Genomic DNA, 23,287 nt, shown 5'->3' with positions numbered 1-23,287 from the left:
ACTGTTCCCAAATAGGTACAGTGTGCACAGAGTCCCCAGTCCCCAGAGGTTTGGCAGAGGCTAAAGTTAGATATAACCTTACTCTCTAAAGTGGTAGCTTGCCGAGCAGTAAGGCAGTATCAGAGTGCAGTGTAAAACATTTGTTGTACACACTCAGTCAGCAAATGGTCTCACACACTCAAGAACTGAACTCTAGGCCATTGGTTTGCATACAAAAGATATTGTTGTTTTATTTTAGAACCAACAATAGGTATCAAAATATACTTTCTCAGAATGAGATGCTTTAGTTAAATACTTTGCAATAGGCAATTGACTTTTGCAGGTAATAGTTACAGTTTATTGCAATAGGCAACACAATTTGAATCACAATAATACATTGAGCTCAATGGGAATTTTAAGTTATATGCAATTAATTACTTTCAGGATTACTTTTCTAAATCCAGGACTGGATCCTAGATTCAGTCCTGGGACAGTTCTTGGAAACAAGTGAGTAAATTTGTTTTAGTTACTGTTGTGATTTTTAAGCAATATTTTGCTATTTTAAAAGTTGACACTTAGAAACTTTTGCTGATCAAATTACCAATGTTATCCTATGGAAGGAAATTCACTTAGCAGGTAAGTGGGGTTATGGTTACTTTTTCTAGGTCAGTGTTGGATCCTAGATCCAGCACTACTGTACCACCTGTAAGCAGTTGAGAAACTGTGTTTAAGTTATACAGGCGATTTTTAAGGAATATTTACATGTTTGCAAAATCGACACTTAGAAGAAATTTCACAGAAAAACAGTCAATGGTTTCCTATGGAAGAAAATTCAAGTTACGGGTAAAGTACGTTCTCGTTACTTTTGTAATCCAGTGCTGGGCTCCTAGGCTCAGTACTGGGACATCTATCTAAAACAGGTAAACAATTACGTTTTCACAGTTGGTACGATTTTTAAAGAATATTTGTAAGTTTCAAAAATCGACACTTAGAAAATTTTCAGCAAAAAGCAGGCAATGATATCCCATGGAAGGAAATTCGAGTTACTGGTAAGTACGGTTAAAATTACTTTTCAGGGTCAGTACCGAGCTCCAAGATGCAGCACTGAGGTCTCTCCTGATAACAGGTGAGTAAATCAGAATTCGTTGTTCGGCTGATTTGAGATGAATATTTTAAAGTTCCAAAACTCCACACCACTTAGAAGAATTTCCAAGTGAAATCACTGAATGTTAGCCTATGGAAGAAAAGTGAGTTATCGGCTTTTAGGTAAGTACTCGACTGGCAGAGTTATGGTTCTGGGCTTAGACTCAGGGGTCTCCCAGGTGAGTCCCAGCCTACTTGCCAAGCCTTAAACTCCCCTTTTATTACATATAATTTATACCTAAGGTAGGCCCTAGGTAGTCCTCGGTGCATGATGCTATGTAAGTAAAAAATAAGATATGTACTTTGGTGGTTCGCGTGTCCTGTAAGTACCAAACAGTCTATTTCATTTTTCACTACTGTGAGGTCTACCCCTCTCATAGGTTAGCTCTGTGTATTCCCCTATACTTTTTATTTGGTAATTCCATATCGGAGCGGAGTAGCTTTATTTATTTATTGAAAATCCTACTTACTGGTGAGGTTGAATTTATTTTTACTATTTTAGAAATGCCACTTTTAGAGAGTGAACATTTCTCTGCACTTACTGCTCTATTTGCCTGAAACCTGGCCCCAATACGCGTCTGGATTGGGCTGGGTGACAGCAAAATGTGTGCCTTCCCTCTAGAGAGCCACAACACAGGTCACTCAACTGCACCTGGGGGGTGAGCTCCGCTCCCCCTCCACCCCCAATAGGTTCAAGACCGATAATTTATGTAAGTAAATACATTATAGCTACAGTTTATAATCATGCGAGTTTAAATCATTTGTTGTTAGATGGTTTAAATATTTGAAAGGATCTGTTTTTAATAGACATTTTACAAAAACCACTGGTACATTTGCTAATTCTGTAAAATTAACACCCAACTGCCGTGACATTGCCAACCACAATGCCGTGACTCGGATTCGAACCGAGGTTGCTGCGGCCACAACGCAGAGTACTAACCACTATACGATCACGGCGAGCTACTTGGGCTCAACGAGATACAGTGACATGGAGAATTTATAATTCGGAACACTCAGGGCTGTTCCTGTGATAGGCTGGATGTATTCATTGCTTCCTCATTCCTCATTCAGAGGCTGCGTCTCCTCAGTGGTTGATAGGCTGAAACCGTTTCCTGGCCGCCTGCTTGTGAAATGCCAGGAGTCAAAGATCACACATTACACTTGCGGACCTGTGATGGAACAACAATGCAGAGAAACCCACCTGGCACAGACCTTCTATTCTGTCTATTAGACCTGCATCTTCCCTGCACCTTTCAAGCCATTTGTATGTGAAGCAAGAAAGAGTTAGAGAGTGATCCATCTACACTTTTATAGGGAGGATGTCGCCGTGAGCTCCTCCCAGCTAATCACACGAACAGCAGAAAAGCAAGATAAATACACAGTTGAGGGGTGGGCTGCATGGTTATGTTTTTGAGTAAATATTGAAACTGACCTCAGTGGCTCATTAGCAGAGCTGCGGCTAATGCCTGGTGCCAAATCATGATGAAGCAAGCACCATGGCTCGTAGGGGACCCACAACACGCTTTTCTTAGCTCACTGAATTAAAGTATAAACTTCCGCCGTGTGTGAATGGTAAAGGCTTGTTAATATGGTTCCTTTTCCAATTCAAGTCTGACAACAAGAGGCAGGAACCACGTGGCTTCGGAAGCTCAGGAAAGTAGCCACCAACCACAGAGAAAGAGAGAACTGGCAGTATGAGAGGTGGAGAAAACAGAAGCGGGAGCAAGGAGCTCAAATGAGATTGATGGCGTTTAAATAGAGCGCGTAAAGGAACAGTTACACAGCTAAGAAATGGGAAAGACAGACTAGGGAAAAAAACACAGAAAGAGCCTTTAGATGAAATTCTCTTCCTGGGACAGCAGGTTAAGAGAAATTACACATGGGGAGGTTAAGCATGTAACAAGGGGGAGAATAAAAAAGAAAATGCAGTTTTATGAAGTGTGTTTGCCAATCCAGCCAGCACTTTTGTTCTATTTCTCTCTTTGCGTCTTTTATTGGTAAAGTAACTTTCAAGTGTATGCTTAGGTATGAATGAGAGAGCAACGGTATAATAATTTGAAGCGTTTACACCAGTGATAAAGTAGGAATGAGGTGTAGCAAAGACATGAAAGAGGTAGCGATAACAAATATGTGGAGAGGCAATAGTGACACAAAAATAAGCCACCTATTTATAAAACTGAAATGGAAGAAATACTAAAGGTTAACTTCTGAAATTGTAGCCGATAATAAAAAGATTCTCGTTGTTGGCAGGATTCGAACCTGCGCGGGGATACCCCAATGGATTTCTAGTCCATCGCCTTAACCACTCGGCCACAACAACTTGCTGTAAGCTGCCTACAAATATTTTGTTTGAAAGTTTTGAAGTTTTCCCACATCAAAGTACTGATATTCTGCAATGCGCTTTTTAAAAACAATGTTTTTTTCATCATGCACGTTCTGTCCTAAAAACAAAAATTGGATGAGTATATCTCTGGATCTGTAAAAGGATACGCTTGCATTCAAACTCTCTTGTGGCACTCAATTTTTTGGACCCTGTTGCACTCTGTTTTTGCGCTGCTTTTAGTCTACGACCGATATTACAGAAGTCAACCATCTCTGAGTATTTGGGACTCCTTTGTAAGTGCCTTATCTTTAATCCTTGAAAAGCTCTATAATAAAGGGGTCTGTCAAAGATTGCTTGAATGGAAGATAAAAGAAGGCCCACTTGTCTCACCAAATGCAGTAGAGAAACCTGATGTTTTACTCATGTTATCCTTAGTTCAGTTTTTGTTAGACCTGGCATCCTTAAGGTGGCCTACCAGCAACCTTTTTGCTTTTCACCTCACGTTTTGCTGTATCTTTATGTTGGCCTTAGGACTCTAATCACTTTATCACTACTGTGAGAAAGTGGCTCTGTATATACTGTTCCCAAATAGGTACAGTGTGCACAGAGTCCCCAGTCCCCAGAGGTTTGGCAGAGGCTAAAGTTAGATATAACCTTACTCTCTAAAGTGGTAGCTTGCCGAGCAGTAAGGCAGTATCAGAGTACAGTGTAAAACATTTGTTGTACACACTCAGTCAGCAAATGGTCTCACACACTCAAGAACTGAACTCTAGGCCATTGGTTTGCATACAAAAGATATTGTTGTTTTATTTTAGAACCAACAATAGGTATCAAAATATACTTTCTCAGAATGAGATGCTTTAGTTAAATACTTTGCAATAGGCAATTGACTTTTGCAGGTCATAGTTACAGTTTATTGCAATAGGCAACACAATTTGAATCACAATAATACATTGAGATCAATGGGAATTTTAAGTTATATGCAATTAATTACTTTCAGGATTACTTTTCTAAATCCAGGACTGGATCCTAGTTTCAGTCCTGGGACAGTTCTTGGAAACAAGTGAGTAAATTCGTTTTAGTTACTGTTGTGATTTTTAAGCAATATTTTGCTATTTTAAAAGTTGACACGTAGAAACTTTTGCTGATCAAATTACCAATGTTATCCTATGGAAGGAAATTCACTTAGCAGGTAAGTGGGGTTATGGTTACTTTTTCTAGGTCAGTGTTGGATCCTAGATCCAGCACTACTGTACCACCTGTAAGCAGTTGAGAAACTGTGTTTAAGTTATACAGGCGATTTTTAAGGAATATTTACATGTTTGCAAAATCGACACTTAGAAGAAATTTCACAGAAAAACAGTCAATGGTTTCCTATGGAAGAAAATTCAAGTTACGGGTAAAGTACGTTCTCGTTACTTTTGTAATCCAGTGCTGGGCTCCTAGGCTCAGTACTGGGACATCTATCTAAAACAGGTAAACAATTACGTTTTCACAGTTGGTACGATTTTTAAAGAATATTTGTAAGTTTCAAAAATCGACACTTAGAAAATTTTCAGCAAAAAGCAGGCAATGATATCCCATGGAAGGAAATTCGAGTTACTGGTAAGTACGGTTAAAATTACTTTTCAGGGTCAGTACCGAGCTCCAAGATGCAGCACTGAGGTCTCTCCTGATAACAGGTGAGTAAATCAGAATTTGTTGTTCGGCTGATTTTAGATGAATATTTTAAAGTTCCAAAACTCCACACCACTTAGAAGAATTTCCAAGTGAAACCACTGAATGTTAGCCTATGGAAGAAAAGTGAGTTATCGGCTTTTAGGTAAGTACTCGACTGGCAGAGTTATGGTTCTGGGCTTAGACTCAGGGGTCTCCCAGGCGAGTCCCAGCCTACTTGCCAAGCCTTAAACTCCCCTTTTATTACATATAATTTATTCCTAAGGTAGGCCCTAGGTAGTCCTAGGTGCATGATGCTATGTAAGTAAAAAATAAGATATGTACTTTGGTGGTTCGCGTGTCCTGTAAGTACCAAACAGTCTATTTCATTTTTCACTACTGTGAGGTCTACCCCTCTCATAGGTTAGCTCTGTGTATTCCCCTATACTTTTTATTTGGTAATTCCATATCGGAGAGGAGTAGCTTTATTTATTTATTGAAAATCCTACTTACTGGTGAGGTTGAATTTAACTTTACTATTTTAGAAATGCCACTTTTAGAGAGTGAACATTTCTCTGCACTTACTGCTCTATTTGCCTGAAACCTGGCCCCAATACACGTCTGGATTGGGCTGGGTGACAGCAAAATGTGTGCCTTCCCTCTAGAGAGCCACAACACCGGTCACGCAACTGCACCTGGGGTGTGAGCTCCGGTCCCCCTCCACCCCCAATAGGTTCAAGACCGATAATTTATGTAAGTAAATACATTATAGCTACAGCTTATAATCATGCGAGTTTAAATCATTTGTTGTTAGATGGTTTAAATATTTGAAAGGATCTGTTTTTAATAGACATTTTACTAAAACCACTGGTACATTTGCTAATTCTGTAAAATTAACACCCAACTGCCGTGACATTGCCCACCACAATGCCGTGACTCGGATTCGAACCGAGGTTGCTGCAGCCACAACGCAGAGTACTAACCACTATACGATCACGGCGAGCTACTTGGGCTCAACAACATACAGTGACATGGAGAATTTATAATTCGGAACACTCAGGGCTGTTCCTGTGATAGGCTGGATGTATTCATTGCTTCCTCATTCCTCATTCAGAGGCTGCGTCTCCTCAGTGGTTGATAGGCTGAAACCGTTTCCTGGCCGCCTGCTTGTGAAATGCCAGGAGTCAAAGATCACACATTACACTTGCGGACCTGTGATGGAACAACAATGCAGAGAAACCCACCTGGCACAGACCTTCTATTCTGTCTATTAGACCTGCATCTTCCCTGCACCTTTCAAGCCATTTGTATGTGAAGCAAGAAAGAGTTAGAGAGTGATCCATCTACACTTTTATAGGGAGGATGTCGCCGTGAGCTCCTCCCAGCTAATCACACGAACAGCAGAAAAGCAAGATAAATACACAGTTGAGGGGTGGGCTGCATGGTTATGTTTTTGAGTAAATATTGAAACTGACCTCAGTGGCTCATTAGCAGAGCTGCGGCTAATGACTGGTGCCAAATCATGATGAAGCAAGCACCATGGCTCGTAGGGGACCCACAACACGCTTTTCTTAGCTCACTGAATTAAAGTATAAACTTCCGCCGTGTGTGAGTGGTAAAGGCTTGTTAATATGGTTCCTTTTCCAATTCAAGTCTGACAACAAGAGGCAGGAACCACGTGGCTTCGGAAGCTCAGGAAAGTAGCCACCAACCACAGAGAAAGAGAGAACTGGCAGTATGAGAGGTGGAGAAAACAGAAGCGGGAGCAAGGAGCTCAAATGAGATTGATGGCATTTAAATAGAGCGCGTAAAGGAACAGTTACACAGCTAAGAAATGGAAAAGACAGACTAGGGAAAAAAACACAGAAAGGGCCTTTAGATGAAATTCTCTTCCTGGGACAGCAGGTTAAGAGAAATTACACATGGGGAGGTTAAGCATGTAACATGGGGGAGAATAAAAAAGAAAATGCAGTTTTATGAAGTGTGTTTGCCAATCCAGCCAGCACTTTTGTTCTATTTCTCTCTTTGCGTCTTTTATTGGTAAAGTAACTTTCAAGTGTATGCGCAGGTATGAATGAGAGAGCAACGGTATAATAATTTGAAGCGTTTACACCAGTGCTAAAGTAGGAATGAGGTGTAGCAAAGACATGAAAGAGGTAGCGATAACAAATATGTGGAGAGGCAATAGTGACACAAAAATAAGCCACCTATTTATAAAACTGAAATGGAAGAAATACTAAAGGTTAACTTCTGAAATTGTAGCCGATAATAAAAAGATTCTCGTTGTTGGCAGGATTCGAACCTGCGCGGGGATACCCCAATGGATTTCTAGTCCATCGCCTTAACCACTCGGCCACAACAACTTGCTGTAAGCAGCCTACAAATATTTTGTTTGAAAGTTTTGAAGTTTTCCCACATCAAAGTACTGATATTCTGCAATGCGCTTTTTAAAAACAATGTTTTTTTCATCATGCACGTTCTGTCCTAAAAACAAAAATTGGATGAGTATATCTCTGGATCTGTAAAAGGATACACTTGCATTCAAACTCTCTTGTGGCACTCAATTTTTTGGACCCTGTTGCACTCTGTTTTTGCGCTGCTTTTAGTCTACGACCCATATTACAGAAGTCAACCATCTCTGAGTATTTGGGACTCCTTGTAAGTGCCTTATCTTTAATCCTTGAAAAGCTCTATAATAAAGGGGTCTGTCAAAGATTGCTTGAATGGAAGATAAAAGAAGGCCCACTTGTCTCACCAAATGCAGTAGAGAAACCTGATGTTTTACTCATGTTATCCTTAGTTCAGTTTTTGTTAGACCTGGCATCCTTAAGGTGGCCTACCAGCAACCTTTTTGCTTTTCACCTCACGTTTTGCTGTATCTTTATGTTGGCCTTAGGACTCTAATCACTTTATCACTACTGTGAGAAAGTGGCTCTGTATATACTGTTCCCAAATAGGTACAGTGTGCACAGAGTCCCCAGTCCCCAGAGGTTTGGCAGAGGCTAAAGTTAGATATAACCTTACTCTCTAAAGTGGTAGCTTGCCGAGCAGTAAGGCAGTATCAGAGTACAGTGTAAAACATTTGTTGTACACACTCAGTCAGCAAATGGTCTCACACACTCAAGAACTGAACTCTAGGCCATTGGTTTGCATACAAAAGATATTGTTGTTTTATTTTAGAACCAACAATAGGTATCAAAATATACTTTCTCAGAATGAGATGCTTTAGTTAAATACTTTGCAATAGGCAATTGACTTTTGCAGGTCATAGTTACAGTTTATTGCAATAGGCAACACAATTTGAATCACAATAATACATTGAGATCAATGGGAATTTTAAGTTATATGCAATTAATTACTTTCAGGATTACTTTTCTAAATCCAGGACTGGATCCTAGTTTCAGTCCTGGGACAGTTCTTGGAAACAAGTGAGTAAATTCGTTTTAGTTACTGTTGTGATTTTTAAGCAATATTTTGCTATTTTAAAAGTTGACACGTAGAAACTTTTGCTGATCAAATTACCAATGTTATCCTATGGAAGGAAATTCACTTAGCAGGTAAGTGGGGTTATGGTTACTTTTTCTAGGTCAGTGTTGGATCCTAGATCCAGCACTACTGTACCACCTGTAAGCAGTTGAGAAACTGTGTTTAAGTTATACAGGCGATTTTTAAGGAATATTTACATGTTTGCAAAATCGACACTTAGAAGAAATTTCACAGAAAAACAGTCAATGGTTTCCTATGGAAGAAAATTCAAGTTACGGGTAAAGTACGTTCTCGTTACTTTTGTAATCCAGTGCTGGGCTCCTAGGCTCAGTACTGGGACATCTATCTAAAACAGGTAAACAATTACGTTTTCACAGTTGGTACGATTTTTAAAGAATATTTGTAAGTTTCAAAAATCGACACTTAGAAAATTTTCAGCAAAAAGCAGGCAATGATATCCCATGGAAGGAAATTCGAGTTACTGGTAAGTACGGTTAAAATTACTTTTCAGGGTCAGTACCGAGCTCCAAGATGCAGCACTGAGGTCTCTCCTGATAACAGGTGAGTAAATCAGAATTCGTTGTTCGGCTGATTTTAGATGAATATTTTAAAGTTCCAAAACTCCACACCACTTAGAAGAATTTCCAAGTGAAACCACTGAATGTTAGCCTATGGAAGAAAAGTGAGTTATCGGCTTTTAGGTAAGTACTCGACTGGCAGAGTTATGGTTCTGGGCTTAGACTCAGGGGTCTCCCAGGCGAGTCCCAGCCTACTTGCCAAGCCTTAAACTCCCCTTTTATTACATATAATTTATTCCTAAGGTAGGCCCTAGGTAGTCCTAGGTGCATGATGCTATGTAAGTAAAAAATAAGATATGTACTTTGGTGGTTCGCGTGTCCTGTAAGTACCAAACAGTCTATTTCATTTTTCACTACTGTGAGGTCTACCCCTCTCATAGGTTAGCTCTGTGTATTCCCCTATACTTTTTATTTGGTAATTCCATATCGGAGAGGAGTAGCTTTATTTATTTATTGAAAATCCTACTTACTGGTGAGGTTGAATTTAACTTTACTATTTTAGAAATGCCACTTTTAGAGAGTGAACATTTCTCTGCACTTACTGCTCTATTTGCCTGAAACCTGGCCCCAATACACGTCTGGATTGGGCTGGGTGACAGCAAAATGTGTGCCTTCCCTCTAGAGAGCCACAACACAGGTCACGCAACTGCACCTGGGGTGTGAGCTCCGGTCCCCCTCCACCCCCAATAGGTTCAAGACCGATAATTTATGTAAGTAAATACATTATAGCTACAGCTTATAATCATGCGAGTTTAAATCATTTGTTGTTAGATGGTTTAAATATTTGAAAGGATCTGTTTTTAATAGACATTTTACTAAAACCACTGGTACATTTGCTAATTCTGTAAAATTAACACCCAACTGCCGTGACATTGCCAACCACAATGCCGTGACTCGGATTCGAACCGAGGTTGCTGCAGCCACAACACAGAGTACTAACCACTATACGATCACGGCGAGCTACTTGGGCTCAACAACATACAGTGACATGGAGAATTTATAATTCGGAACACTCAGGGCTGTTCCTGTGATAGGCTGGATGTATTCATTGCTTCCTCATTCCTCATTCAGAGGCTGCGTCTCCTTAGTGGTTGATAGGCTGAAACCGTTTCCTGGCCGCCTGCTTGTGAAATGCCAGGAGTCAAAGATCACACATTACACTTGCGGACCTGTGATGGAACAACAATGCAGAGAAACGCACCTGGCACAGACCTTCTATTCTGTCTATTAGACCTGCATCTTCCCTGCACCTTTCAAGCCATTTGTATGTGAAGCAAGAAAGAGTTAGAGAGTGATCCATCTACACTTTTATAGGGAGGATGTCGCCGTGAGCTCCTCCCAGCTAATCACACGAACAGCAGAAAAGCAAGATAAATACACAGTTGAGGGGTGGGCTGCATGGTTATGTTTTTGAGTAAATATTGAAACTGACCTCAGTGGCTCATTAGCAGAGCTGCGGCTAATGACTGGTGCCAAATCATGATGAAGCAAGCACCATGGCTCGTAGGGGACCCACAACACGCTTTTCTTAGCTCACTGAATTAAAGTATAAACTTCCGCCGTGTGTGAGTGGTAAAGGCTTGTTAATATGGTTCCTTTTCCAATTCAAGTCTGACAACAAGAGGCAGGAACCACGTGGCTTCGGAAGCTCAGGAAAGTAGCCACCAACCACAGAGAAAGAGAGAACTGGCAGTATGAGAGGTGGAGAAAACAGAAGCGGGAGCAAGGAGCTCAAATGAGATTGATGGCATTTAAATAGAGCGCGTAAAGGAACAGTTACACAGCTAAGAAATGGGAAAGACAGACTAGGGAAAAAAACACAGAAAGGGCCTTTAGATGAAATTCTCTTCCTGGGACAGCAGGTTAAGAGAAATTACACATGGGGAGGTTAAGCATGTAACAAGGGGGAGAATAAAAAAGAAAATGCAGTTTTATGAAGTGTGTTTGCCAATCCAGCCAGCACTTTTGTTCTATTTCTCTCTTTGCGTCTTTTATTGGTAAAGTAACTTTCAAGTGTATGCGCAGGTATGAATGAGAGAGCAACGGTATAATAATTTGAAGCGTTTACACCAGTGCTAAAGTAGGAATGAGGTGTAGCAAAGACATGAAAGAGGTAGCGATAACAAATATGTGGAGAGGCAATAGTGACACAAAAATAAGCCACCTATTTATAAAACTGAAATGGAAGAAATACTAAAGGTTAACTTCTGAAATTGTAGCCGATAATAAAAAGATTCTCGTTGTTGGTAGGATTCGAACCTGCGCGGGGATACCCCAATGGATTTCTAGTCCATCGCCTTAACCACTCGGCCACAACAACTTGCTGTAAGCAGCCTACAAATATTTTGTTTGAAAGTTTTGAAGTTTTCCCACATCAAAGTACTGATATTCTGCAATGCGCTTTTTAAAAACAATGTTTTTTTCATCATGCACGTTCTGTCCTAAAAACAAAAATTGGATGAGTATATCTCTGGATCTGTAAAAGGATACGCTTGCATTCAAACTCTCTTGTGGCACTCAATTTTTTGGACCCTGTTGCACTCTGTTTTTGCGCTGCTTTTAGTCTACGACCCATATTACAGAAGTCAACCATCTCTGAGTATTTGGGACTCCTTTGTAAGTGCCTTATCTTTAATCCTTGAAAAGCTCTATAATAAAGGGGTCTGTCAAAGATTGCTTGAATGGAAGATAAAAGAAGGCCCACTTGTCTCACCAAATGCAGTAGAGAAACCTGATGTTTTACTCATGTTATCCTTAGTTCAGTTTTTGTTAGACCTGGCATCCTTAAGGTGGCCTACCAGCAACCTTTTTGCTTTTCACCTCACGTTTTGCTGTATCTTTATGTTGGCCTTAGGACTCTAATCACTTTATCACTACTGTGAGAAAGTGGCTCTGTATATACTGTTCCCAAATAGGTACAGTGTGCACAGAGTCCCCAGTCCCCAGAGGTTTGGCAGAGGCTAAAGTTAGATATAACCTTACTCTCTAAAGTGGTAGCTTGCCGAGCAGTAAGGCAGTATCAGAGTACAGTGTAAAACATTTGTTGTACACACTCAGTCAGCAAATGGTCTCACACACTCAAGAACTGAACTCTAGGCCATTGGTTTGCATACAAAAGATATTGTTGTTTTATTTTAGAACCAACAATAGGTATCAAAATCTACTTTCTCAGAATGAGATGCTTTAGTTAAATACTTTGCAATAGGCAATTGACTTTTGCAGGTCATAGTTACAGTTTATTGCAATAGGCAACACAATTTGAATAACAATAATACATTGAGCTCAATGGGAATTTTAAGTTATATGCAATTAATTACTTTCAGGATTACTTTTCTAAATCCAGGTCTGGATCCTAGATTCAGTCCTGGGACAGTTCTTGGAAACAAGTGAGTAAATTCGTTTTAGTTACTGTTGTGATTTTTAAGCAATATTTTGCTATTTTAAAAGTTGACACTTAGAAACTTTTGCTGATCAAATTACCAATGTTATCCTATGGAAGGAAATTCACTTAGCAGGTAAGTGGGGTTATGGTTACTTTTTCTAGGTCAGTGTTGGATCCTAGATCCAGCACTACTGTACCACCTGTAAGCAGTTGAGAAACTGTGTTTAAGTTATACAGGCGATTTTTAAGGAATATTTACATGTTTGCAAAATCGACACTTAGAAGAAATTTCACAGAAAAACAGTCAATGGTTTCCTATGGAAGAAAATTCAAGTTACGGGTAAAGTACGTTCTCGTTACTTTTGTAATCCAGTGCTGGGCTCCTAGGCTCAGTACTGGGACATCTATCTAAAACAGGTAAACAATTACGTTTTCACATTTGGTACGATTTTTAAAGAATATTTGTAAGTTTCAAAAATCGACACTTAGAAAATTTTCAGCAAAAAGCAGGCAATGATATCCCATGGAAGGAAATTCGAGTTACTGGTAAGTACGGTTAAAATTACTTTTCAGGGTCAGTACCGAGCTCCAAGATGCAGCACTGAGGTCTCTCCTGATAACAGGTGAGTAAATCAGAATTCGTTGTTCGGCTGATTTTAGATGAATATTTTAAAGTTCCAAAACTCCACACCACTTAGAAGAATTTCCAAGTGAAACCACTGAATGTTAGCCTATGGAAGAAAAGTGAGTTATCGGCTTTTAGGTAAGTACTCGACTGGCAGAGTTATGGTTCTGGGCTTAGACTCAGGGGTCTCCCAGGTGAGTCCCAGCCTACTTGCCAAGCCTTAAACTCCCCTTTTATTACATAGAATTTATACCTAAGGTAGGCCCTAGGTAGTCCTAGGTGCATGATGCTATGTAAGTAAAAAATAAGATATGTACTTTGGTGGTTCGCGTGTCCTGTAAGTACCAAACAGTCTATTTCATTTTTCACTACTGTGAGGTCTACCCCTCTCATAGGTTAGCTCTGTGTATTCCCCTATACTTTTTATTTGGTAATTCCATATCGGAGAGGAGTAGCTTTATTTATTTATTGAAAATCCTACTTACTGGTGAGGTTGGATTTAACTTTACTATTTTAGAAATGCCACTTTTAGAGAGTGAACATTTCTCTGCACTTACTGCTCTATTTGCCTGAAACCTGGCCCCAATACACGTCTGGATTGGGCTGGGTGACAGCAAAATGTGTGCCTTCCCTCTAGAGAGCCACAACACAGGTCACTCAACTGCACCTGGGGGTGAGCTCCGCTCCCCCTCCACCCCCAATAGGTTCAAGACCGATAATTTATGTAAGTAAATACATTATAGCTACAGCTTATAATCATGCGAGTTTAAATCATTTGTTGTTAGATGGTTTAAATATTTGAAAGGATCTGTTTTTAATAGACATTTTACAAAAACCACTGGTACATTTGCTAATTCTGTAAAATTAACACCCAACTGCCGTGACATTGCCAACCACAATGCCGTGACTCGGATTCGAACCGAGGTTGCTGCGGCCACAACGCAGAGTACTAACCACTATACGATCACGGCGAGCTACTTGGGCTCAACGACATACAGTGACATGGAGAATTTATAATTCGGAACACTCAGGGCTGTTCCTGTGATAGGCTGGATGTATTCATTGCTTCCTCATTCCTCATTCAGAGGCTGCGTCTCCTCAGTGGTTGATAGGCTGAAACCGTTTCCTGGCCGCCTGCTTGTGAAATGCCAGGAGTCAAAGATCACACATTACACTTGCGGACCTGTGATGGAACAACAATGCAGAGAAACCCACCTGGCACAGACCTTCTATTCTGTCTATTAGACCTGCATCTTCCCTGCACCTTTCAAGCCATTTGTATGTGAAGCAAGAAAGAGTTAGAGAGTGATCCATCTATTCTTTTATAGGGAGGATGTCGCCGTGAGCTCCTCCCAGCTAATCACACGAACAGCAGAAAAGCAAGATAAATACACAGTTGAGGGGTGGGCTGCATGGTTATGTTTTTGAGTAAATATTGAAACTGACCTCAGTGGCTCATTAGCAGAGCTGCGGCTAATGACTGGTGCCAAATCATGATGAAGCAAGCACCATGGCTCGTAGGGGACCCACAACACGCTTTTCTTAGTTCACTGAATTAAAGTATAAACTTCCGCCGTGTGTGAATGGTAAAGGCTTGTTAATATGGTTCCTTTTCCAATTCAAGTCTGACAACAAGAGGCAGGAACCACGTGGCTTCGGAAGCTCAGGAAAGTAGCCACCAACCACAGAGAAAGAGAGAACTGGCAGTATGAGAGGTGGAGAAAACAGAAGCGGGAGCAAGGAGCTCAAATGAGATTGATGGCGTTTAAATAGAGCGCGTAAAGGAACAGTTACACAGCTAAGAAATGGGAAAGACAGACTAGGGAAAAAAACACAGAAAGAGCCTTTAGATGAAATTCTCTTCCTGGGACAGCAGGTTAAGAGAAATTACACATGGGGAGGTTAAGCATGTAACAAGGGGGAGAATAAAAAAGAAAATGCAGTTTTATGAAGTGTGTTTGCCAATCCAGCCAGCACTTTTGTTCTATTTCTCTCTTTGCGTCTTTTATTGGTAAAGTAACTTTCAAGTGTATGCGCAGGTATGAATGAGAGAGCAACGGTATAATAATTTGAAGCGTTTACACCAGTGCTAAAGTAGGAATGAGGTGTAGCAAAGACATGAAAGAGGTAGCGATAACAAATATGTGGAGAGGCAATAGTGACACAAAAATAAGCCACCTATTTATAAAACTGAAATGGAAGAAATACTAAAGGTTAACTTCTGAAATTGTAGCCGATAATAAAAAGATTCTCGTTGTTGGCAGGATTCGAACCTGCGCAGGGATACCCCAATGGATTTCTAGTCCATCGCCTTAACCACTCGGCCACAACAACTTGCTGTAAACTGCCTACAAATATTTTGTTTGAAAGTTTTGAAGTTTTCCCACATCAAAGTACTGATATTCTGCAATGCGCTTTTTAAAAACAATGTTTTTTTCATCATGCACGTTCTGTCCTAAAAACAAAAATTGGATGAGTATATCTCTGGATCTGTAAAAGGATACGCTTGCATTCAAACTCTCTTGTGGCACTCAAGTTTTTTGGACCCTGTTGCACTCTGTTTTTGCGCTGCTTTTAGTCTACGACCCATATTACAGAAGTCAACCATCTCTGAGTATTTGGGACTCCTTTGTAAGTGCCTTATCTTTAATCCTTGAAAAGCTCTATAATAAAGGGGTCTGTCAAAGATTGCTTGAATGGAAGATAAAAGAAGGCCCACTTGTCTCACCAAATGCAGTAGAGAAACCTGATGTTTTACTCATGTTATCCTTAGTTCAGTTTTTGTTAGACCTGGCATCCTTAAGGTGGCTTACCAGCAACCTTTTTGCTTTTCACCTCACGTTTTGCTGTATCTTTATGTTGGCCTTAGGACTCTAATCACGTTATCACTACTGTGAGAAAGTGGCTCTGTATATACTGTTCCCAAATAGGTACAGTGTGCACAGAGTCCCCAGTCCCCAGAGGTTTGGCAGAGGCTAAAGTTAGATATAACCTTACTCTCTAAAGTGGTAGCTTGCCGAGCAGTAAGGCAGTATCAGAGTGCAGTGTAAAACATTTGTTGTACACACTCAGTCAGCAAATGGTCTCACACACTCAAGAACTGAACTCTAGGCCATTGGTTTGCATACAAAAGATATTGTTGTTTTATTTTAGAACCAACAATAGGTATCAAAATATACTTTCTCAGAATGAGATGCTTTAGTTAAATACTTTGCAATAGGCAATTGACTTTTGCAGGTAATAGTTACAGTTTATTGCAATAGGCAACACAATTTGAATCACAATAATACATTGAGCTCAATGGGAATTTTAAGTTATATGCAATTAATTACTTTCAGGATTACTTTTCTAAATCCAGGACTGGATCCTAGATTCAGTCCTGGGACAGTTCTTGGAAACAAGTGAGTAAATTTGTTTTAGTTACTGTTGTGATTTTTAAGCAATATTTTGCTATTTTAAAAGTTGACACTTAGAAACTTTTGCTGATCAAATTACCAATGTTATCCTATGGAAGGAAATTCACTTAGCAGGTAAGTGGGGTTATGGTTACTTTTTCTAGGTCAGTGTTGGATCCTAGATCCAGCACTACTGTACCACCTGTAAGCAGTTGAGAAACTGCGTTTAAGTTATACAGGCGATTTTTAAGGAATATTTACATGTTTGCAAAATCGACACTTAGAAGAAATTTCACAGAAAAACAGTCAATGGTTTCCTATGGAAGAAAATTCAAGTTACGGGTAAAGTACGTTCTCGTTACTTTTGTAATCCAGTGCTGGGCTCCTAGGCTCAGTACTGGGACATCTATCTAAAACAGGTAAACAATTACGTTTTCACAGTTGGTACGATTTTTAAAGAATATTTGTAAGTTTCAAAAATCGACACTTAGAAAATTTTCAGCAAAAAGCAGGCAATGATATCCCATGGAAGGAAATTCGAGTTACTGGTAAGTACGGTTAAAATTACTTTTCAGGGTCAGTACCGAGCTCCAAGATGCAGCACTGAGGTCTCTCCTGATAACAGGTGAGTAAATCAGAATTCATTGTTCGGCTGATTTTAGATGAATATTTTAAAGTTCCAAAACTACACACCACTTAGAAGAATTTCCAAGTGAAACCACTGAATGTTAGCCTATGGAAGAAAAGTGAGTTATCGGCTTTTAGGTAAGTACTCGACTGGCAGAGTTATGGTTCTGGGCTTAGACTCAGGGGTCTCCCAGGTGAGTCCCAGCCTACTTGCCAAGCCTTAAACTCCCCTTTTATTACATATAATTTATACCTAAGGTAGGCCCTAGGTAGTCCTAGGTGCATGATGCTATGTAAGTAAAAAATAAGATATGTACTTTGGTGGTTCGCGTGTCCTGTAAGTACCAAACAGTCTATTTCATTTTTCACTACTGTGAGGTCTACCCCTCTCATAGGTTAGCTCTGTGTATTCCCCTATACTTTTTATTTGGTAATTCCATATCGGAGAGGAGTAGCTTTATTTATTTATTGAAAATCCTACTTACTGGTGAGGTTGAATTTAACTTTACTATTTTAGAAATGCCACTTTTAGAGAGTGAACATTTCTCTGCACTTACTGCTCTATTTGCCTGAAACCTGGCCCCAATACACGTCTGGATTGGGCTGGGTGACAGCAAAATGTGTGCCTTCCCTCTAGAGAGCCACAACACAGGTCACTCAACTGCACCTGGGGGGTGAGCTCCGCTCCCCCTCCACCCCCAATAGGTTCAAGAACGATAATTTATGTAAGTAAATACATTATAGCTACAGCTTATAATCATGCGAGTTTAAATCATTTGTTGTTAGATGGTTTAAATATTTGAAAGGATCTGTTTTTAATAGACATTTTACAAAAACCACTGGTACATTTGCTAATTCTGTAAAATTAACACCCAACTGCCGTGACATTGCCAACCACAATGCCGTGACTCGGATTCGAACCGAGGTTGCTGCGGCCACAACGCAGAGTACTAACCACTATACGATCACGGCGAGCTACTTGGGCTCAACGACATACAGTGACATGGAGAATTTATAATTCGGAACACTCAGGGCTGTTCCTGTGATAGGCTGGATGTATTCATTGCTTCCTCATTCCTCATTCAGAGGCTGCGTCTCCTCAGTGGTTGATAGGCTGAAACCGTTTCCTGGCCGCCTGCTTGTGAAATGCCAGGAGTCAAAGATCACACATTACACTTGCGGACCTGTGATGGAACAACAATGCAGAGAAACCCACCTGGCACAGACCTTCTATTCTGTCTATTAGACCTGCATCTTCCCTGCACCTTTCAAGCCATTTGTATGTGAAGCAAGAAATAGTTAGAGAGTGATCCATCTATTCTTTTATAGGGAGGATGTCGCCGTGAGCTCCTCCCAGCTAATCACACGAACAGCAGAAAAGCAAGATAAATACACAGTTGAGGGGTGGGCTGCATGGTTATGTTTTTGAGTAAATATTGAAACTGACCTCAGTGGCTCATTAGCAGAGCTGCGGCTAATGACTGGTGCCAAATCATGATGAAGCAAGCACCATGGCTCGTAGGGGACCCACAACACGCTTTTCTTAGTTCACTGAATTAAAGTATAAACTTCCGCCGTGTGTGAATGGTAAAGGCTTGTTAATATGGTTCCTTTTCCAATTCAAGTCTGACAACAAGAGGCAGGAACCACGTGGCTTCGGAAGCTCAGGAAAGTAGCCACCAACCACAGAGAAAGAGAGAACTGGCAGTATGAGAGGTGGAGAAAACAGAAGCGGGAGCAAGGAGCTCAAATGAGATTGATGGCGTTTAAATAGAGCGCGTAAAGGAACAGTTACACAGCTAAGAAATGGGAAAGACAGACTAGGGAAAAAAACACAGAAAGAGCCTTTAGATGAAATTCTCTTCCTGGGACAGCAGGTTAAGAGAAATTACACATGGGGAGGTTAAGCATGTAACAAGGGGGAGAATAAAAAAGAAAATGCAGTTTTATGAAGTGTGTTTGCCAATCCAGCCAGCACTTTTGTTCTATTTCTCTCTTTGCGTCTTTTATTGGTAAAGTAACTTTCAAGTGTATGCGCAGGTATGAATGAGAGAGCAACGGTATAATAATTTGAAGCGTTTACACCAGTGCTAAAGTAGGAATGAGGTGTAGCAAAGACATGAAAGAGGTAGCGATAACAAATATGTGGAGAGGCAATAGTGACACAAAAATAAGCCACCTATTTATAAAACTGAAATGGAAGAAATACTAAAGGTTAACTTCTGAAATTGTAGCCGATAATAAAAAGATTCTCGTTGTTGGCAGGATTCGAACCTGCGCGGGGATACCCCAATGGATTTCTAGTCCATCGCCTTAACCACTCGGCCACAACAACTTGCTGTAAACTGCCTACAAATATTTTGTTTGAAAGTTTTGAAGTTTTCCCACATCAAAGTACTGATATTCTGCAATGCGCTTTTTAAAAACAATGTTTTTTTCATCATGCACGTTCTGTCCTAAAAACAAAAATTGGATAAGTATATCTCTGGATCTGTAAAAGGATACGCTTGCATTCAAACTCTCTTGTGGCACTCAAGTTTTTTGGACCCTGTTGCACTCTGTTTTTGCGCTGCTTTTAGTCTATGACCCATATTACAGAAGTCAACCATCTCTGAGTATTTGGGACTCCTTTGTAAGTGCCTTATCTTTAATCCTTGAAAAGCTCTATAATAAAGGGGTCTGTCAAAGATTGCTTGAATGGAAGATAAAAGAAGGCCCACTTGTCTCACCAAATGCAGTAGAGAAACCTGATGTTTTACTCATGTTATCCTTAGTTCAGTTTTTGTTAGACCTGGCATCCTTAAGGTGGCTTACCAGCAACCTTTTTGCTTTTCACCTCACGTTTTGCTGTATCTTTATGTTGGCCTTAGGACTCTAATCACGTTATCACTACTGTGAGAAAGTGGCTCTGTATATACTGTTCCCAAATAGGTACAGTGTGCACAGAGTCCCCAGTCCCCAGAGGTTTGGCAGAGGCTAAAGTTAGATATAACCTTACTCTCTAAAGTGGTAGCTTGCCGAGCAGTAAGGCAGTATCAGAGTGCAGTGTAAAACATTTGTTGTACACACTCAGTCAGCAAATGGTCTCACACACTCAAGAACTGAACTCTAGGCCATTGGTTTGCATACAAAAGATATTGTTGTTTTATTTTAGAACCAACAATAGGTATCAAAATATACTTTCTCAGAATGAGATGCTTTAGTTAAATACTTTGCAATAGGCAATTGACTTTTGCAGGTAATAGTTACAGTTTATTGCAATAGGCAACACAATTTGAATCACAATAATACATTGAGCTCAATGGGAATTTTAAGTTATATGCAATTAATTACTTTCAGGATTACTTTTCTAAATCCAGGACTGGATCCTAGATTCAGTCCTGGGACAGTTCTTGGAAACAAGTGAGTAAATTTGTTTTAGTTACTGTTGTGATTTTTAAGCAATATTTTGCTATTTTAAAAGTTGACACTTAGAAACTTTTGCTGATCAAATTACCAATGTTATCCTATGGAAGGAAATTCACTTAGCAGGTAAGTGGGGTTATGGTTACTTTTTCTAGGTCAGTGTTGGATCCTAGATCCAGCACTACTGTACCACCTGTAAGCAGTTGAGAAACTGCGTTTAAGTTATACAGGCGATTTTTAAGGAATATTTACATGTTTGCAAAATCGACACTTAGAAGAAATTTCACAGAAAAACAGTCAATGGTTTCCTATGGAAGAAAATTCAAGTTACGGGTAAAGTACGTTCTCGTTACTTTTGTAATCCAGTGCTGGGCTCCTAGGCTCAGTACTGGGACATCTATCTAAAACAGGTAAACAATTACGTTTTCACAGTTGGTACGATTTTTAAAGAATATTTGTAAGTTTCAAAAATCGACACTTAGAAAATTTTCAGCAAAAAGCAGGCAATGATATCCCATGGAAGGAAATTCGAGTTACTGGTAAGTACGGTTAAAATTACTTTTCAGGGTCAGTACCGAGCTCCAAGATGCAGCACTGAGGTCTCTCCTGATAACAGGTGAGTAAATCAGAATTCGTTGTTCGGCTGATTTTAGATGAATATTTTAAAGTTCCAAAACTCCACACCACTTAGAAGAATTTCCAAGTGAAACCACTGAATGTTAGCCTATGGAAGAAAAGTGAGTTATCGGCTTTTAGGTAAGTACTCGACTGGCAGAGTTATGGTTCTGGGCTTAGACTCAGGGGTCTCCCAGGTGAGTCCCAGCCTACTTGCCAAGCCTTAAACTCCCCTTTTATTACATAGAATTTATACCTAAGGTAGGCCCTAGGTAGTCCTAGGTGCATGATGCTATGTAAGTAAAAAATAAGATATGTACTTTGGTGGTTCGCGTGTCCTGTAAGTACCAAACAGTCTTTATTGAAAATCCTACTTACTGGTGAGTTTGGATTTAACTTTACTATTTTAGAAATGCCACTTTTAGAGAGTGAACATTTCTCTGCACTTACTGCTCTATTTGCCTGAAACCTGGCCCCAATACACGTCTGGATTGGGCTGGGTGACAGCAAAATGTGTGCCTTCCCTCTAGAGAGCCACAACACAGGTCACTCAACTGCACCTGGGGGGTGAGCTCCGCTCCCCCTCCACCCCCAATAGGTTCAAGACCGATAATTTATGTAAGTAAATACATTATAGCTACAGCTTATAATCATGCGAGTTTAAATCATTTGTTGTTAGATGGTTTAAATATTTGAAAGGATCTGTTTTTAATAGACATTTTACAAAAACCACTGGTACATTTGCTAATTCTGTAAAATTAACACCCAACTGCCGTGACATTGCCAACCACAATGCCGTGACTCGGATTCGAACCGAGGTTGCTGCGGCCACAACGCAGAGTACTAACCACTATACGATCACGGCGAGCTACTTGGGCTCAACGACATACAGTGACATGGAGAATTTATAATTCGGAACACTCAGGGCTGTTCCTGTGATAGGCTGGATGTATTCATTGCTTCCTCATTCCTCATTCAGAGGCTGCGTCTCCTCAGTGGTTGATAGGCTGAAACCGTTTCCTGGCCGCCTGCTTGTGAAATGCCAGGAGTCAAAGATCACACATTACACTTGCGGACCTGTGATGGAACAACAATGCAGAGAAACCCACCTGGCACAGACCTTCTATTCTGTCTATTAGACCTGCATCTTCCCTGCACCTTTCAAGCCATTTGTATGTGAAGCAAGAAATAGTTAGAGAGTGATCCATCTATTCTTTTATAGGGAGGATGTCGCCGTGAGCTCCTCCCAGCTAATCACACGAACAGCAGAAAAGCAAGATAAATACACAGTTGAGGGGTGGGCTGCATGGTTATGTTTTTGAGTAAATATTGAAACTGACCTCAGTGGCTCATTAGCAGAGCTGCGGCTAATGACTGGTGCCAAATCATGATGAAGCAAGCACCATGGCTCGTAGGGGACCCACAACACGCTTTTCTTAGTTCACTGAATTAAAGTATAAACTTCCGCCGTGTGTGAATGGTAAAGGCTTGTTAATATGGTTCCTTTTCCAATTCAAGTCTGACAACAAGAGGCAGGAACCACGTGGCTTCGGAAGCTCAGGAAAGTAGCCACCAACCACAGAGAAAGAGAGAACTGGCAGTATGAGAGGTGGAGAAAACAGAAGCGGGAGCAAGGAGCTCAAATGAGATTGATGGCGTTTAAATAGAGCGCGTAAAGGAACAGTTACACAGCTAAGAAATGGGAAAGACAGACTAGGGAAAAAAACACAGAAAGAGCCTTTAGATGAAATTCTCTTCCTGGGACAGCAGGTTAAGAGAAATTACACATGGGGAGGTTAAGCATGTAACAAGGGGGAGAATAAAAAAGAAAATGCAGTTTTATGAAGTGTGTTTGCCAATCCAGCCAGCACTTTTGTTCTATTTCTCTCTTTGCGTCTTTTATTGGTAAAGTAACTTTCAAGTGTATGCGCAGGTATGAATGAGAGAGCAACGGTATAATAATTTGAAGCGTTTACACCAGTGCTAAAGTAGGAATGAGGTGTAGCAAAGACATGAAAGAGGTAGCGATAACAAATATGTGGAGAGGCAATAGTGACACAAAAATAAGCCACC

General features: G+C 40.3%; 10 non-coding genes across 10 annotated transcripts; all 10 read right to left on the bottom strand.

Annotated features, from left to right (window-relative positions):
* Positions 1-2,007: 2,007 nt before the first annotated feature.
* On the bottom strand, positions 2,008-2,079 carry TRNAH-GUG (transfer RNA histidin (anticodon GUG)). The gene has a single exon. It is a non-coding gene; the product is annotated as a tRNA-His (tRNA).
* Positions 2,080-3,360: 1,281 nt separating this feature from the next.
* Positions 3,361-3,442, bottom strand: TRNAS-AGA (transfer RNA serine (anticodon AGA)). Its single transcript has one exon. It is a non-coding gene; the product is annotated as a tRNA-Ser (tRNA).
* Positions 3,443-6,029: 2,587 nt separating this feature from the next.
* On the bottom strand, positions 6,030-6,101 carry TRNAH-GUG (transfer RNA histidin (anticodon GUG)). Its single transcript has one exon. It is a non-coding gene; the product is annotated as a tRNA-His (tRNA).
* A 1,281-nt stretch (positions 6,102-7,382) lies between these two features.
* Positions 7,383-7,464, bottom strand: TRNAS-AGA (transfer RNA serine (anticodon AGA)). The gene has a single exon. It is a non-coding gene; the product is annotated as a tRNA-Ser (tRNA).
* Positions 7,465-11,403: 3,939 nt separating this feature from the next.
* Positions 11,404-11,485, bottom strand: TRNAS-AGA (transfer RNA serine (anticodon AGA)). The gene has a single exon. It is a non-coding gene; the product is annotated as a tRNA-Ser (tRNA).
* A 2,586-nt stretch (positions 11,486-14,071) lies between these two features.
* Positions 14,072-14,143, bottom strand: TRNAH-GUG (transfer RNA histidin (anticodon GUG)). Its single transcript has one exon. It is a non-coding gene; the product is annotated as a tRNA-His (tRNA).
* Positions 14,144-15,424: 1,281 nt separating this feature from the next.
* TRNAS-AGA (transfer RNA serine (anticodon AGA)) lies at positions 15,425-15,506 on the bottom strand. Its single transcript has one exon. It is a non-coding gene; the product is annotated as a tRNA-Ser (tRNA).
* A 2,588-nt stretch (positions 15,507-18,094) lies between these two features.
* TRNAH-GUG (transfer RNA histidin (anticodon GUG)) lies at positions 18,095-18,166 on the bottom strand. Its single transcript has one exon. It is a non-coding gene; the product is annotated as a tRNA-His (tRNA).
* A 1,281-nt stretch (positions 18,167-19,447) lies between these two features.
* Positions 19,448-19,529, bottom strand: TRNAS-AGA (transfer RNA serine (anticodon AGA)). Its single transcript has one exon. It is a non-coding gene; the product is annotated as a tRNA-Ser (tRNA).
* A 2,478-nt stretch (positions 19,530-22,007) lies between these two features.
* On the bottom strand, positions 22,008-22,079 carry TRNAH-GUG (transfer RNA histidin (anticodon GUG)). The gene has a single exon. It is a non-coding gene; the product is annotated as a tRNA-His (tRNA).
* Between the last annotated feature and the right edge of the window lie 1,208 nt (positions 22,080-23,287).

The sequence above is a fragment of the Triturus cristatus genome, chromosome 12 (assembly GCF_964204655.1).
Source record: "Triturus cristatus chromosome 12, aTriCri1.1, whole genome shotgun sequence".
NCBI classification, from domain to species: Eukaryota; Metazoa; Chordata; class Amphibia; order Caudata; family Salamandridae; genus Triturus; species Triturus cristatus.
The sequence above is the reverse complement of the archived record's forward strand: the minus strand, read 5'-3'. Positions and strand labels throughout refer to the sequence as shown.